Genomic DNA, 17,733 nt, shown 5'->3' with positions numbered 1-17,733 from the left:
ACCATCACCACCACCACCACCACCACCACCACCACCACCATCAGTCAAATGTAGTGTCTTTCACACGGTAGACATTCCGTAACTGGAGCTGCATCCCTAGCCCTGGTGTCTGCTGTAACATCAAGGTTTAGTTTTCACTGATGTTAAAAAGCCATTGCAGAAAAGAGGTCAGAGAGAGCAGGAAAGATGGGGAAGTAGCAGATATCATGGTAAGGGTGTGGAAGGATCTGTAGACAAAGGCATGGTGGGCCCCAACCTCAGAGTGAGGAGAGAGCAAGGGCACACCCACTTGCAACATCCCTGTGGTGGAGCAAGTAACCCACATGTCTTCAACACTCTCCTAGTGCCGTTAGCACATTCCAAGGGAGGGAGCTGGGGGTATGTGGTCCCTTTTAGAACAGTTTCTGTCAGGTTTACACTGCAGCGCCTGTAGGGTTTAGCCAACAGTTCAGTGGAAATAGACTCATTTAGAAGCCCCTTTGATCAGACTGGATGGCTGAGACAGAAACGGTTTCCAAGAGAATTTCTATAGCAACATGACTTTCTGAAATAAATCCATAACTCGTGTTTATGAATACCCACTTTCTGTATTTTGCTTGGGCTGATAGAAAGCACAGCCAAATTGGGAATGTAGCTATAGAATTTGGGAAGGATTGAGCATGGTTTCCAGGGTATTTATAGTGCCTCTGCTTTCATTGATCTTTTATCTCCTGATTTCTTCATCTGTATAGACAGGCCCACTTCCGTAAACCTCAAAGTGCTGCAGGACAGAAGTGTGTATTTGTGTTCCTTGAACCTGAGCTAGGGCTGCCCTCTGTCCCCATGGAGCTGATCTTCTCATAGGGCCATGGTGGCATGGCTTAGAACCATGTGGCTCTGTAGTGTACTACCACCCAGCCCTGGCTTTCTCTCTGTGAACTGAAGTCTGGGTCACCGTGTCACCAGAGTTGTCAGGATCAGAGCTTGCAACCTGACTGCCCCAATAAGCTAGGTTAAGCTACTTGTATCCTATATGCTAATGAAGGAGACAGGTAACAGAAAAACAGAGAAAGGAGATTTTTTTTTCCAATGTGACTATGTCGGGAAGAATAATAGCAAATAGAAAGATCTAGTGGTCTTGACCTAAAAAGAAAATCTTAAGTGATCTTAAAAATCCATTTCTGTATTTATTTACTTATTCATCTGCGGGCGAATGCATACCAGCACATGTCTGGAGGCCAGAGGACAACTTGGAAGTGTCAGGCAACAACTTTGGGGAGTCAGTTCTCTCTTGTGGGGATACAGCTCAGATTGCTAGACTTTCTAGCAAATGCCTTAAACCTTCTGAGCCAACTCACAGCCTTTCTGGGGGTCTGGACATGAGATTTTAGGTTTCTGTCAGAGTTAAGAGGGATGAATAACTATGCAGTTCTGGTCTAGGTGTGGTTCCCCCCATCACTAACCCACCACTGTAGTGTCCTACCCTCTAAATGTGGTCCCAGAACTGTATGACATCACCTCCAGGGAGACAGGTTCCTCCTCTAGACAGCACCAAGGCTTTCCCAACCCCTGGCATGGGTTTCGTGAAGAAATTGTAATCCCATTGAGTTCATTGGCTTCAGCAGTCTGATACCCAAAGGAAGGGACATTCATATCTCTTTAGGGTGTCTCTTCTGTCAGTATGGTTACTGTAGTCCCTGTCTGATGATGTTATTAGGGGAAACTGTAAAGTGCTAAGGCATTGCTAGGCAGAGGGAGTACTCAGTGAGTGGAGAAGGGGAGGAGGAGCATTGTGGGAAGATTGCTTGAGTAAAGTTTGGTTGAGAGTACACAGGTGGTGTAAGAGGAAGAGAGGGCACCTGTGACTGCTCCAGTGCTTAAGGATTCTCTAAACACACCAAATAGTTCTCTACTCTGTCTCCTTGACATTCCTTCTCACCTGGTGATGGAGCCTGGCCTTCTTTGCCATTTCCTTCCCTGATGTGCCTGACCTGCTAGAGCCTGCATGTGCTCCATTGGGTCAGTGGCCTGCCGTCTTGTCTTTACCTATCAGGATCCAAATTAGACCTCAAAGCTCACCACACTGGGGACTGAGCCGACTCTGGGAGACGGAGCCTTCATTAACATTTTATTGTTTGCCTTCCTTTTTCATCCACATATTTACTACCTTCTGTTGTGCATATAAACTTCTGAAGTCTGAATAGCAAACAGCTGCTCATGTTGCCATTGGAGAGCCACAGACACAGCCTGAATAAACAGACTGGCCTATCGGATCTGGAGACACGCTTATGTGATAAACTGAGAAAGTGGGACCCACGTCGGGGGTTAGAACCTAGGGTGTGGTGTCTGAGGGAAACCCGGAAGGATGTGGGCCTCATGGTTAGCAGTTGTTTTATACAGAATGATGTTTCCTGTTCTTCAGGCTTCTTTTTTCCCAGAGCGATCTGTAATCACGTTCAAAGAAGAAATCATACTGGTTTTTTTAAGTGATTTCTTCCGACTGTGAGAGACACTCCCCCCTGGCTGCACTTGTATTAGCCAGGTTCATAGTCTGTGGTAGATATCAGCAGTGGGCTGTAGGGTCTGGCCAGCAATCAGCGACCCCTACCTTTCCTCTCCCCTTACCTGTACCTATGTGATCCATGACATCATCTGTGCTTCCTACCTTAACCACACATACCATCCAGGAACAGGAGTTTTCATGCAATGCTGGAGTCAGCAGGTGGAATTTAAAGTGAATTTGTGTTGAAAATTCCTGGGTAACTCCATGGGTCTGGTTTAGAGCAGGTTTTCCCATAGTCTGTGCCAACATCCTCCTTTCCTGATGCCTTCAAGTCACAAGATTAGAGTGTGTTTGCTCAGCCCCAGGTTTTTCTTCATCAGTGGCCAGTCATTTTCCTGCAAGCAGAATTTCGGTCAGTGGGCACATCACCAGCAAGGGCCAAATTAGACATAATTGCACATGAGTTTAACTCTAAGGTCTGCGGCTTAAAGTGCTCTGCAAAATCATGCCAAGACGGCAGCTTTGTTCTGTCTGGGAACAGCATGCCCCGGAAGAAAGGTTATACCTCATTGTCCAAACTGAGATACGTAGGAAAGGGGGCTGTGAGTGGCCACACCGGGATGCTGGTTTTCCTGGCCTTTAGGACTGCTCTCTCCGTTCAGTGAAATGAAATTGACTGTCCTAGACAGCATCTTTGCAGCAATCTTGGTATAGAAGAGAGGAAGCCAAAACAGTGGGAAAGTCTGCCAGAGGGTGCATTTCAGAGCAGGAGCAAGGGGAGGGGGAGCGGCTCCTTTTCAGCAAAGTTGGGCTACAGCTAGAGGGGCCATTCACCAGTTGTCTGCACTTTCAAAAGCTGGGCTTGCGCTATTATTCCCGTGCTCGGTTTCCTTGTGAGCCTTGCTTCTTTTCCTGTCATAAAGGAGAGCGTCTACCCCAGAGTCCGCCAGGACGGTGGTCCCTTTCAAATCCCAGGGAGCAGCCTTGGCCCCTCAGCGCTCCCAGCCCAGGCAGGATGGTATAATAGGTAACCCAGGGCCTGTGCTGCATGGATAACAAAGACAGGACAAGCAGGTCCTTCCTGTGTCTCCAGGCTCTCGAGGAAGGGGGATGCAGGCCACTTCTGGAGTTGAGTGTCAGGGTGAGAAGAGAATGTGATGGGAGGTGGGGAGGAAGGAGAGGAAATGGGAAACAAGAGAACCTGAAGGCCAGGCTTTCACCTCGCGTTGGGGATGTTTCATAAGAGCCGGTTCTTAGCTGTTTTGTTTTGATTTGGTTTGGTTTGGTTTGGTTTGGTTTGGTTTGGTTTGGTTTGGTTTGGTTTGGTTTGGTTTGGGGGGGGAGGGGGGCTTGATCTGTACTTTGTATTTGTACATTGTCCTTTATGACAAGCTCACGATGTCTCTAGACACTGCTAGATACTCCTAGTGGAGAATCATTACTATTGGGAAAGAAACAAATTCAATTACTGAACATCTTGTTTTGTGTGGCTGTGTTTCCTCTGGCCTGGCTCCCACCTGAAACTTTTATAATAGCATGTGCTAGACCAATTAGTGTTTGTGATGGCGGGTGGTGCTTTCATTTCACCTTCATGCCCTTGGGATTTGGCTTTGAAATGCAGTGATCTAGACTCCCTTCCCCCAATGTCAAGAGTGCATGAATAATGAGATCTTTCTGAAAGAAAGGGGATTATGGTTTTCTTCCCACCCTTAAAACTCTCTCTTCAAAATAACTACTATGACTAGTGTCTTGGGCATTATTGAGACAGAAATCTCTAAAACCAGATCAGGGTTCTCCAGTGAAGAGCTGCCCACCTTTAGATGTGCATTTCCTGTGTGAGAATTCAGTTTATCTGCAGATTCTGCTCCAGTGAGGCTGGACTTGAGGCAAGACTAGCTCCTAGGTTTTCAGGCCACACTTGGAGACTCCAGTAAGTACCAACCAACTCCTGACAGCTAAAGACGAATTCACACCTGTATCCAAGGGGATGAGATGGTGCTCAGAGCGGAGGTTGGCCTGAGGTTTTGTATGGTTCACTTTGTACCAGGCTGATCATAAAACAGTTACTCTAGCCTTGAGAGTGGTCAGACAATGGGAAGACCAGTGCTTGCAGAGACTTGCTTGGTACTGTGATCAGTGCTTTAAGGACAGCCTTGGACAGATGGCTGCACTGTCTGAATGGGCAGAGAAGGAGCGGAACAGGCCCAGAAAGGCAGTAGGGTGGGTTGTTTTAGGTCTGAGGTGTTTGTTGATTTTATGTGTTTACTCAAGCAGAGATCACATAAGCAAAGCATCTCTTCAGAGACCGCTTGGCCTCCATTTAGTGGTTTGCTTTCCCAGGGGTGATTGGTACCCAAGTACTTGGTCTTCTTAGTTCAGTATGCATCCTGAGGTTGGGGAGACACCAAGAACAGTTGTGATGCTCTGACCCTGAGTCTTTTCTCTATTGGCCACCAAGTATGAGAGGGAGGGGACATGCTGTGGAGCACCCTGTGAAATGAGTGACATTTAACTCTGTGATGCAGAGGGATGGCCGGAGCCCAGGACACCTGCTGCTCTGTTCTAGTACCTAGCTGTGGCCATGAACTAGCAGATATGCTGCTGTCATGCCGTTTCTCAGTATGGTGGCTTTTTTCCCCTTTTGAGACAGGGTTTCTCTGTGTAGCCCTGGCTGTCCTGAAACTCACTCTGTAGACCAGGCTGGCCTTAAACTCAAAAGATCCACCTGCCTCTGGAGTGCTGGGATAAAAGGCATGCACCACTACCACTGCCCTATGCAACTTCTATTTAAAAAAAAAAAAAGTGAAAATAATAAAGAAAAAATATCTGGAAATCATGGGGGGGTATGACACAGAATATTATAAATTAAGCTTTACTCTTATTCACTGACTGTATCACTATGAGCGCTAGGCATATTTCTTTCCTGTTTTATTCCTGTCTAGATTTGTTTCTATGTATACTTTTTTCACTATTTCTCTTTCCCCTTTGTTAAAATTAATCATCATGCCTATCAATCCCAGAGTATTAAAGTAAATTTTTATGAATCACAATTTGTTGAAATTAGAAGACTGTCAATCTATGAAAGTCATTTTGGGAGATTCAACTCCAGAGCCCCTAGACCTTCAACCCTAACTTCACCATCAATTTACATTTGAATATCTTTGCTGTGACTGATTGGAGATGATTAACACACACAAACACACATATACGCACACACACTCATGCAGAGAGAGACAGGCAGACAGACAGAGACACACAGAGATAGAGACAGAGACAGGCTTGCATAGAGGCTCAGCACATCTCTCCGTTTTCTCACATCACCTCTGTGCTCTAAAGAAGAAAGAATCATCGTCTCTGGTTAGTGAATGAGGAGAGGAGAGCTGCCATGGTCTAATTGGAGCTTCCAGTCTAGATCTCAGAAGTTTGGCTATGTCTTTCTACCCAGGAGTAACAGAACTTCGGGTGAGAGAGAAAGCAACAGCCCAGAGTAGGTGGGTGACCTATGCATGTTCTTTGTTCAGTTCTATAGTGTTGTATAATAACTCCCCAAAACTTATGCTCACAGGTTCTCAGAGCTGAGAGTTCAGACAGGATTTGGTGGGGGGCAGCTTGTTTCTATTCTATTTGATGGACAAATTAATGAACCTTGGCTGGAAGGAGTCGGGCTTCCGGGTGCTGGAGTCTGACCCTTCTAACTCTTGTACCTGAGGCTGGGATGACTCGAAGACTGGTCCCCACTTGTCTGCTCACCAGGGTGTCTCCTAGCATGGTGGCTGGCTCCCAAGAGGACTGTGGTCAGGGAGAGCTAATGTTCCAAGAACCTGTGGGGAAGAGACATGGCTTTTTTAATTATCTGACTTTGGAAGTCACATGACGTTACTTCTGCCGTGCTCAATTGGTTGAAACCATTGTAAATCTACTAAGAGTCAAGGGTTATAGATCCACTTCTCTTTGGAAAAATTAATGTATTTTTAACCACTTAAATATAACACACACACATGCACATACGCGTGTGCACACACACACACAGGCACAGGCACACACACATAAATTATTAAGCCCACACTGTACCATGGCACCGATCCAGTTGAAAATTAGCTCGAGTGAAAGTCTGCCATACTGAATCAAGAGGGAATGAAATGTAAATAGAAAAAAAGAACTGTGAATATTATAGAGTCGTTGGAGAGTAGTTTAAATAGATGTTTACATAAGTTTTAATATGAAACATTGAAAAAGCAAAAATATCTCTATAAGAAATGTACCTAAAAAATCTATTGCATGAAAAAGATTATTTACAAAATCATAAATGCTTTAATCCCAGCATTTGGGAGGCAGAGGCAGGCGGATTTCTGAGTTTGAGGTCAGCCTGGTCTACAGAGTGAGTTCCAGGACAGCCAAGGCTATACAGAGAAATCCTGTTTCGAAAAACCAAAAAACAAAAACAAAAACAACATAAATGCAATGATGAATAGCATTTTTATAAACACATATATGTATGTAAGCATTTAGGAATAGTTCTATATAAGATTTTTGTTATTATTTAGTGTGTGGGGGGGTATATGTGCATGTGAGTGTGTGTTGCAGCGTGCACACAGAGATCAGAGGATATAGCTCTTTGGAAAGCGTTTCTCTCTGTCTTGTCGAGGCTCTCTTCTGGTGTTGCTGCACACTGCCCAGGCAGCTGGCCCCCTCTCCTGTCTTTGCCCTTCATCTGGGAGCCAGACTGCTGGAGACACCACTGTACCCAGCTTCTTATATGGGTTCCAGGATCGAGCTGCAACTGTCAGGCTTGTACAGTAAGCACTCTTACCTGCTGAGCCATCCTCCAACCCCTCCGCCATGAGGTCGTTTTATAAAGATGCTGCACTGGACTGTTAGCGGAGATTTCTAATGGAGACAAGAGTGGAGTTTGGGGATGTGGTAGATATGCAGAAAAGGCCACACTTTATTTTTTCATACTTCTGTGTGTTGGCTCAAGTTTTTAATAAATTAGATATTCCCACACTGCTGTTATGTTGAGTTGTCCTATGTGATTTTAAAAATCTACTACTTTGGTTTGGTTACTTTATAAACACATAAGCATAAAATCTCTCATGTCTCAGGGCTGGAAATATGGCCTAGGGGTTAGAGCAGTTGACGAGGGTCAGAATTTGGTTCTCAACATTCACTTCAAATAACTCCATTTCCAGGGCAACCAACCCCTTCTGGTCTCTGTAGACACTCACAATCATGTGGCGTATATGAACACACAGACACAGACACACACACATACACACACACACACACACGGAGATAAAAAGTAAAAAACAAATTGTAAAACCATGTCTCCATCAACTCTCAGGGACAGTAGGGACGGAACGTGCCTAGGGAGGCACCAGTCTGCCATTTGTGGTAGCTGGCAGACAGATTTTAGGAAATGGGCTTGGTCTTTTGTCTTTTTCTTCAGACAGGATCACCCAGGCTAACATGGGATTCACGACATAACATGGGCTGACTTTGAACTTATGACCCTCCTACCTCAGCCTGCCATCTACTGAGATTATAATTGTACCACTGTGGCCTGTGGTCTTGCTGCTTTCTTTCCCTCATTCCTGGGTAGTCTCCTCAGGGACAGCACCATGCCCATTTTATAATGACTTCAGCAGAAATGAAGAATACACATACTTACGTTGGGTTAAAACATTTAAACTTAAATGATTCCCCCAAAAGAAATTAGCTGTGCTCACATAATGAAATCAGGAAAATTCCATGCCATTAGTGGAGACGTATGGCTTTAATCAGAGCATTTCCAAGCTAATATTTTGGGGTGGGTTGGGGGAGCAACATGCACCTCTCCAGCTAATGAAACACATGGAAGCAGAAACAGGGACCCCCTCTGGTTTTAAGGATGTTAGCCCATATATCTTCCTTGAGTTGTAAAACGATTTGATCATATTTCATTTGCTAAAAATAATTGCATTATTTAAAATAGCATCATAAGATGAGCTTGTAAGAGTGACTTCCCCCACACAAGGGCCTGGGATCTGTTCTGGCCCGGGAGTGGATTAGCTGGTACTTCCTGCCCTCATGGCATTTGCCACTTATTAAGGTGGATAGAAACATAAAATAACTGATGATGAGACGATGACATCAGGCTGGCTATTCTGATGTCCCCTCGGACCTGCTGTGCTCTGTGTGCTGAGATGCTAACTGTTAAACACCCAGTATGGGCTCTGCCACTCTGGTTCTGAGAGATGAGATGTGTGTCCCTTGCTTCCGCTCCCCTGGGCTGTGCCTATAAGAGGAGGGGACGGAGTGTCTGGTTCCTCTGCTGAAAGTCACAGCACCTGCCAGGGTAGCTGTACTCCTGCAGATCCTGTTCCAGATAAATTCTGGCTGCATTCTGGTCCTCCCAGCCTTCTTCCTGGTCCTCCCAGCCTTCTTCCTGGTCCTCCCAGCCTTCTTCCTGCCCTTTCAAATCTGGGGAGGCGATGGCTCTCTGTTGCTGCTTTCCCTCTGCCTTCATGGTACATAACTTGTTTTCTCCATTTTTTTAAGTAGTTCTTTTAAATTCTGGTTAGCTGGCTGTAACCAAAGGCAAAATAAACTTGCTGAAGTGCAATCTCTTCCCTGTCTGGATGTTACCTGGATAGATAGATGACAGACATACCCATTTTGCAAATGAGTATGTTGAGGCTTTTTGACTTACACAGACTGAACCAGGGTATTTTATGTCAAAACCCAGTTCTTAGCCTCAGCACCTATCTGCTATGGCAACCAACAGAGTCTCACAATCATTTACAAATTGAGGAGAAACTTAAAACAATAATTTTGTTTGTTTATTTTTCCCCCTAGTAGATAGATGAAGTTATGAAGCTAACTAAGTAAAGCAAAACAAACCACTGACCATCCTTCCCATCAGCCCCTCCTTCCCATCAGCCCCTCCTTCCCATCAGCCCCTCCTTCCCATCAGCCCCTCCTTCCCATCAGCCCCTTCTTTCCATCACCCCCTCCTTCCCATCAGCCCCTCCTTCCCATCAGCCCCTGTAGTTTTTGAGGGGTTTGTTACTTGGCTTGCTTGCTTGTTCATTTTTGAGACAGAGCCTCCCTAGTCACAGCTGGCCTCAAACCTATGATCCTCCTGGCACAGCCCTCTGGATGATGGGATTACAGGCCTGTACCACCATGTTTGGCTTTTTGTTCTTTTTTTTTTTTTCAAATTGCCATGGAAATCATTTTCTGTCAAGAAGGGTAAGATACAAATCTACTCTTTATAGAGTCGGGCTGATCATCAGTTGTTTACAAACATCTTATCTCTCGTAGATGACCCAGTTTAAGGGTATTTAAAAGGAACACACAGATGAGTCGGGGCTAAAAGACTTGCTCCATAATAGATGCCAAGCTGCAAAGCACACTGGGCTTCTGATAACTTTTTTGAAAGACAGACTATTTCTGTCTGTATGTGATCTCCTGAGTTACAAATACCAGAACTTCTTCAGGTTACCTGTCGTACCCTAGTGGATCTCAGAGGGACCCACAAGGCGCCCCAGCCACTCACTTCATAGTTCAGAGCTTAGGCCTGGAGCCAACTTGCAGAGGGAACACTCCAGGTTCCACGAGTTATCATGTAGCATCCATGTTCCCAGTGTCTTGGTTCCATCATTTGACAAGTGGGAATAATGGCACCCCCACACACAGACTTTGTCAGGATTAGATTAGTCTCATAAAGGGCTTAAGAGAGCAACTAGTCCAGCTGTGGATGCTCTGTGGTAGTAGCATATGGTTCTCATCACTGTCCTCATCAGCATCCTCACAGGCTGGGACACTTGCTGACCCTTCCCCCGGCTGGGTAATTCTCTTGTGCTGTAGGTCTTTTCTATCATATTTCAGTGGATAGTTTTTCATTTCTTTCCTGGAAAGAATATAGAAATTTCCCAGAGTACCTACTATTTATTTACTCAGAGTACCCACTATCTGTCTTTCTATCTATCTATCTATCTATCTATCTATCTATCTATCTCTATCTATCTATCTATCTATCTATCTATCTATCTATCCATGTCTGTCATCTATCTATCTATCTATCTATCTATCTATCTACTAAGCTAAAAGTTCCTGGAATGTGTGCTAGGCAAGTGATCTACGGCTGAGCAATATACCAGACTCAAAGTTGAGAGAGAGACAGAGACAGAGAGACAGAGACAGACAGAGAGACTTGTCTCCATCTCCACACTGCTGGGAGTACAGGCATGTCCTATACTCCAGGTTTTTTGCACCGTGTTGAGGATCAGGTACTCATTCCTGCCCGAAAAGTACTTTATTGATTGAGTCTTCTCATTTAGTTTTCATATTATGTATCCGTCTGCCTTTAGCTAGAACTTTCCTGTTAGCTTGTGGATTTGGCCCACTGCAGACAGACATATACAGGAGAGCAACTTGAAAGAAGTGTTGCCGTGCTTACGACAGCTGGAGAGACCCTTTCAGTGCCATCAGTGTAAGAGAGAAGGCAGGCTTGAGTATTAGCTACTCAACAAGTAGCAGCCACAAGGGGCATGGGCAGGATTTTTGAGGCATAGGAGGTGGCACCAAGCTCTCTTCATGTTAATGGCACAAGCCAGGAAGGGGCTTCTCTGTCTGCTAACCAAGGAACGGCAGCAAAGGAAACCCTACCCACTGGGCTAAAGAAATAGACCAGGAGGGGAAAAAAGGAGCTGCAGCCCAAAGCCTGGATCCCTGTAGGTGAGGCAGTTGAGTTCCCTCCTCCAGAGGAGGCATTTACAGTTATTTAAAGCCCATGGAGAAGGGTGAGGGGCTGTACAAATGGGCTGGGCTAAATGGCCCTTATTGACAGTATGCCTATTCTGTTTCTTAATAGTGGATTGGTGGTGGTGGTGGTGAGGGGAGAGGGTGTTATAAGTCCCCATTGCTAGTCTTTACATTAAAAAGTAAGTATATAGTATCATTTACTAAAAGACTTTTAAAAGCCCCAGTTCATATCCTTGAATGGAAATTCCATCACAGTAATAATTTGGCTATAACATTTATAGGCTTTGTCACCCTGCAGACCTACAGATTAACTCCCCTGCTGAGCACAGTTGTAGTGCGTAAGTAAGCTGCGTGTGTTGCAGGGTGCGGAAGGCATGAGCCACCCACACAGAGCAGATGTGAGAGCACACCTGGCCCCGTATGCTACTCTCCCGATTTAAAAAACCAGCTCCCCTTGCCTCGCCTCCCCGAGGCACTACTTACACCACTCAGTGTAGCCCCACATCCTTTTTCTCTTGCTTAGCTAGAAAACATCAAACAAATGGTACCAAAAATAATGGACAAAGTCCTCCTGCATGACTCTGAAGAGATACAAAATGAAAATATGTCCAACCCTCATCTTGGTTGAAGAGTGGCTCCCGGAAGGGGCTGAGCAGTGGGAGTGCCCTTTGCCCCACAGGGATGGAAATGCTGTGACTTATAGTGAGGGCATGTACACATTAATGATTTCCAGGCTTTTAGAGCATGCCCTCATTATACAACCTCATTTTAATATAGTAGTAACCCGGCATATGAAGTGGATGGAGAGGTTATGAGAGGTTTACAAACCGTAAAGTTTAACTTTGCCCCACTGTGTATTACTGGGAGGTCAGAGCTGCTAGGGAGAAGCCACTGGCTGTAGAATCCACACCCTGGCCTTGGGCTGCCTGGCATTGAAGCCTCCAGCAAGTCCAGCTGACTGTGTGAACTGTTTTCAGTAATGACTGACTGGCAGCATAGCAAAGTTGTTGGGAAGATGGGGAACTGGGTGTTAGACTGTGAGCACGGAGACTGAAGAAACCCAGGAGGATTGTGGGACACAGCAGGGGGTCACCACAGAGTGATGTCACCAGGAGTGGGTGTAGTTGTAGATTTGTGGCAGAAGTTCATCACATACCCAGGTTAGACTTTAGAGCAATGTTACAAGCTATTTCTTGATCATTTTTTCCTGCTTAACGCCATTTTGATGTATTCACTCTGTATAATTCAGAGACATCAGGTAGATTGAATATAGAATCCCAGGTCTAAACTGACAAAGGAATTGGGGAGCAGGGGAGGCCCTTCCTTACAATAGTGGAAGAAACGTTGGCATTAGAAAATCAATAGCTGCCCACATTAACAGATATAATGTTCATAAATAAAGGGATATTCATACAGTCTTAAAGTGTCTCCCCACAGGTGTGGAGAAATGTAGCTCAAATCCCTGGAATCAAGTGATTAAAGTTAGCCTTAGGGTGACCATCCCAAATCATGTGATGTGTGGGCCAACTAGAACTTGCCTTTTACATGGGCGCTTAAGTGCAAAGATGCTTACTTGTTACAAAGAGGTCAACAGATGTTCCAGGTAAAAACCAGTGGCTGGGGATCTTTAAACACATAAGATGAAAGAAGACAAAAGCTGGCAGCCTTCTGGATCAATAAAGCTGGAGACATTCGACAGCCAAAGGCAAAGGGCAGGAAGAAAGCGACCCAGGGAGCCAAGGATATAGCTCAGAGGTGAGGTGCTCGCCCAGTGAGCTAGAGTCCCTGAGATCAGTGCCCAGTGCCAAACAAACAAACAAACAAACTAAATGAAGGAAGAAGAAGAAAAAAGCTACGTAAGACATTTCTCGGAGTTAGCTCTCAAGTATAGATAATACAGTTGTCTCAATATTAAATTTCCTGATTTGGATACTTGTGTTGCGGTTACATAATAGAATGTTCTTATTCTTAATGAGATAAATTGAACATACTGTAAAAGGCAGAGAGAGCTTTCAGCCCAGATCTAGAGGGGTTTACGTTGCTAATCACGTCATTGTATCTGGCCAGCGATGTTGTTGTTCTGGTGTGAAATGGGGGTGAGAGTCAGAGAATGCAGTCAGTAAGCGAAAGGCATTTGGTTTGAGCAGAAATGACACACTGTGGGCACTGTGACTGGATCCTCACTGACGTTTCCCGAGTGGGCCTTAAGAAGCAATGGGATCTACATGTAATCATTATTGAACTCTTTGTTAACCAATGTATTTAGGTTGCGTGCGTGCGTGCGTGCGTGCGTGCGTGCGTGCGTGCGTGCGTGCGTGCGTGCGTGTGTGTAATTGAACACAGAGGCCAGAGGTCAAAATTTTCCTAAATTGTTCTCTATTTTTTTCTTTTTTTTTTGAGACAGTGTCATTCATTGAACTTGGAACTCACAGACTGGCTTAGACAGTCTAGACATCAAACCCCAGGGATCTACCTGTCTCTGCTCTGAATAGTGGATCACAAGTGCACACTATAGTACCCAGCTTTTGACCTGGGTGCTGGGGCAAGTACTTCACTGATCAAACTGTCTTCCTGGTCCCTACCTTCCTGGTGGTTGGAATTATGAGAGCAGCAGTTTACTTTAAAAAAGTATTTGTGACCATCACAAGTGGTCAGAACTTGGTAAGAGAAGATAGAATACACCTATGACTTGTTGGAAGCCGATGAAGTAAGAGCCCGAGAGCACAGCCCACCTACTTCTAGCAAATGTAGAACCTTCATCCTGTGGTCTCCTGAGCTCTTTCATAGGCCACACCTTCTGTGAACCATATATATCTATATATTTATATATATATTTATTTATCATGACCGTGCTAGCATATGAAATATAAAAAGGCAAGCATATCTTCCTGGTGTCATACAACAGACATTTTGCCTTAAAAGGAGAACTAGTCCCGAGATCTTCTCTTTCTAATCTGAGGCCCGGTCTTGTGAAATTAGTCAAAGCAACAGAATCCATGAGCAGGAGCTGACTGGTCTGGTGTCTGGGCCTCCTGACGGTGCCGTAGTAGTATTCTCGTTCTGATTCTATGTGACCTAATGGGTAGTCCCCAGGCCTGGTGGTCTCAGTCATGTGAACAGCCTGGTATTCCAAGACACGGTTTTGGAGCCGAAGGTCAGTTGTGTGGTGGTCCGTGAGGTGGTAAGGAAGAGGATGATGATTATACTACACCTTCCCTTGTGACTGAGAACATCAAAGGAGTTGACATTTGTGGAGAAGTCAGTGTTTGACATATAGGAAATACCACTTAGTTATTTTTCAATTATGATACTAGTCAGGCCATGTTTAAATGTCATTCAGTTGACATGGTACAGATGACACTGGTCCTTCTGTCTCCTTCCTCGTCCCTTTGAAACACCTATTCTACTCACGGTCTGTAGGAACACCTCATGTAAGTTGATCATACGGATTTGGCTTTTGTGACCGTCCAATTGCTCTTAGGATAACATCCTCAAGGCCCATTCATGGGGTAGTGTGGCTCAGGTTTTAGTCCGTTTACCTGTCTGCACTACACCGTGTTTATAATGTACTTGTTTCCTTCTTTGGACTGTTCTGGATATCACTGCTGTGAGCGTGAGTGTTGTTAGCGCATGTGCTTTCAATTTGGGGGGAGTCAGTACCCAGAGATGGGATTATTGGGGTTATAATATTATGGACAATTTTATTTGACTTTTATAAAGAGTGTTCAGGCTGTCCACACAGGCTGCATCATTGTACACACACACACACACACACACACACACACACACACACAGCGCTCCAGTTTTTCTATACCCTGGCCACTACTTGTTATTTTCTGGTTTTCTTCTTCTATGTGTAATTTTATGTATAGAAACAGTATCTTCTGATTTGCTGTCTCAACCTTTTTAAAGAGAGAGAGGCGGAGTAAAACATTTGGACAAGCCAAGTCTGGTTAATCACATGCTAGTTAATCGATGTTTGCCAGTACAGCTTGTACCAGAAGCCTCTGCTTAGCCTTTCCCAGAGCTGAGAGATCCCTGCCCCCTCTCCACACCCAGTGCTCCTTGCTTTGAAGGAGAAAACCAAGTTAGAGGTAATAAGACTATGGTAAGAATACAGGTAGAACACAGAGGACCTTTTGGCTTAGGTGCTAGTGTGTGAAGAATGGGTCTGTGAAGTTGTATCTATAACATGAAATGGAATTATTCTGCAAGTACTTTGTAAGATTCAAATGCAGGACGTGCCTCAGATATCCAGCTTGAGGGGACTCTAGCCCTGAGAAACCAAATGGGAAAGGCAGTGACCTGAGAGAGTTCTGGTTCTTTCTGGGCCCATATTTCTTCTTGGTGTGTGTCCTTACTCTGTGAACTCTGAACCAAGGGAACAGGTGTGTGAGGGGTCACTACTAACCAGGTTCTGGAGAGCCCTGTATGTGGGTCAGGAGGCTGGGATGAGGGCTTCCTGGGAAGACCACCTTCAGGCCGAGCTTGCAGATCTTCTGAATTTCCACAGCCCTGTGTGAACTGAGCAGTTGGAACCTGGACAGCTGGGTGTGAAGTCTGCTTCACACACACTGTTAAGCCAGGCGTCCGTGGTGTGCAGGTCCATGCAGCTCACAGGTATTCAAGGCACACTGGGAATGCTGGCTGGTTCATCTGGGTTTGCAGGCAGGGAGCCATTATTACTAAATACCGAAACCCTGACTGGTGATGCCAATAAGATGATGCTTGTGGCAGCTGGACTTCAAGTCGTGTCCCGAGAGAGTCTTCTTCATTCTGTCTTCCCAGTTCCTAGCTCTGTCCTGTGTTTATGGAGCTGTTTAGTTCATAGCTCAGGAAGCCCCGGGTTGTGTGGAAAGCAAGAAGGTGTCCAGAATGGCTGCTTTACATCTCCCAGAAGTCTCACTGCCAGTCTGTGCCCACTGCGTGGGACCTGGAGAAATGATTGACGTTTCTCCAGTCTAACATAAAAATAAACCGGTGGGGTAGGATTTTGTGAGTGAAATTTGGTAAACCAGAGTAAGAAAAACTGTGCAGAGAAGATAGGTTGGAGGAGGGGTGTGTGTGTGTGTGTGTGTGTGTGTGTGTGTGTGTGTGTGTGTGCTGACACTGTCTTAGTTTGTGCCTGTGTGAGCATCAAGGAGTTAGAGCTGGCCTTAGTCAATGTTCTATTGCCTGGCATGACCAGGATCACTTAGAATGGTTCAGAAGACTGTAGCTCAGAACATGAAATGACACACATAGACAGAGGCATCAGGTTGGCAGTGGAGGAGGTGCTGGGGGCGGGGCAGGGGGAACGGACTGAGAACCAAGATTTTAAGAACAGATCAACGGCCATTTCCTTTAATGTCTTCAGCCCCACTCCCGTGGATGCAGCTCTATGCGTGTTGCCCAGGGAAATAAATGGAGTGCACTGTGAATACTAGTAAGGAGTTTGTCTTACATGTGTGTGGGAATGTGTGCCTGTGTGGCTGTGTGTGTACGTGTGTGTGCATGTGTGTGTGGGTGTGTGTGTACACATGTGTGCATGACTGTGTGTGGATGCATGTGCGTGCATGTGCCACACGCTTGCCTGCGTGACTGCACTAATGCATGCACATATGGAGGCCAGGCTTCTTCCTGTATCATTCTCCGTCCTACTTTTTGAGACAGGGTCTCTTCCTGAACTTGAAGCTCCCGGTGTCAGGTATACAGCAAGCCTCGAGAGTCTGCCTATCTCTGCCTCCCAGCACTGAGATTACAGGTGCACACTTCCATACCTGGCTTGTTGTGAATGCCGGGGTGGGGGTGGGGGATCCGAACTCAGAACCTCACCCTTGCACAGCAAGTGCTTTACCCACTGAGCCGTGTCACCAGCCCCGCGTATTTAAATTAGTGATGACTGTGGTGTCTGTGAGGTTACAGGGACTGCTCATGGTTCTGCTACAGAGCTATGTGTTTCTAAGTGGGGTGAGTTACTGTGTTGGAAGGACACATTACAAAGGAGTGAAGCTGTGCTTGGCCCCTTGACCTTGAGATGTCACCTGGTCACCGTCATCTTGTCATCTCACAGCTACCTCACACTGACATGGTGGACACAGCCTCTGGGTAGTTCCGTGCTCCTGCTCTGAAAAGCCCAGAGACCTTGGGGAGGGCCGGGATGGTAGGGGCTGCCTTAGGAGTTTTTGCTAAACAGGCTTTAAAGGCCAAGAACAGTGCAGAAGACTGGAAACCAAGGAACAAAAGTACACCTTGAAGTTTATCTACCATTTCTTGATTTCTTTTCTTTTCTTACTCTCCTCTTCTCTCTTCCTCTTTCTTTTAAGAGATAGCCCATTTAAGTACCCCAGGCTAGCCCTAAATGTGTGATCCTCCTGCCTCCTACCAAGTGGTAGGTGTGTACCCCTACCTGTAATTAAACCCTCAGAGCATGGGTTTCTCATTCTTATCACTAGGTCTCCCTCTCCCTCTCCCTCTCCCTCTCCCTCTCCGGCGCGGGGCGGCGGGGGGGGGGGGGCGCGCGCCCG

The 17,733-nt window shown here is 45.7% G+C and overlaps 1 protein-coding gene across 1 annotated transcript in view; it reads left to right on the top strand.

The window, feature by feature from the left end:
* Iqgap2 (IQ motif containing GTPase activating protein 2) overlaps positions 1-17,733 on the top strand; it is a 266,744-nt gene that overhangs the window by 19,337 nt on the left and 229,674 nt on the right. The window lies entirely within an intron of this gene.

This window comes from Grammomys surdaster, unplaced genomic scaffold, assembly GCF_004785775.1.
Source record: "Grammomys surdaster isolate TR1022 unplaced genomic scaffold, NIH_TR_1.0 126391, whole genome shotgun sequence".
In the NCBI taxonomy this organism is placed as follows: domain Eukaryota; kingdom Metazoa; phylum Chordata; class Mammalia; order Rodentia; family Muridae; genus Grammomys; species Grammomys surdaster.
This window is presented reverse-complemented; position numbering and strand designations above follow the sequence as displayed.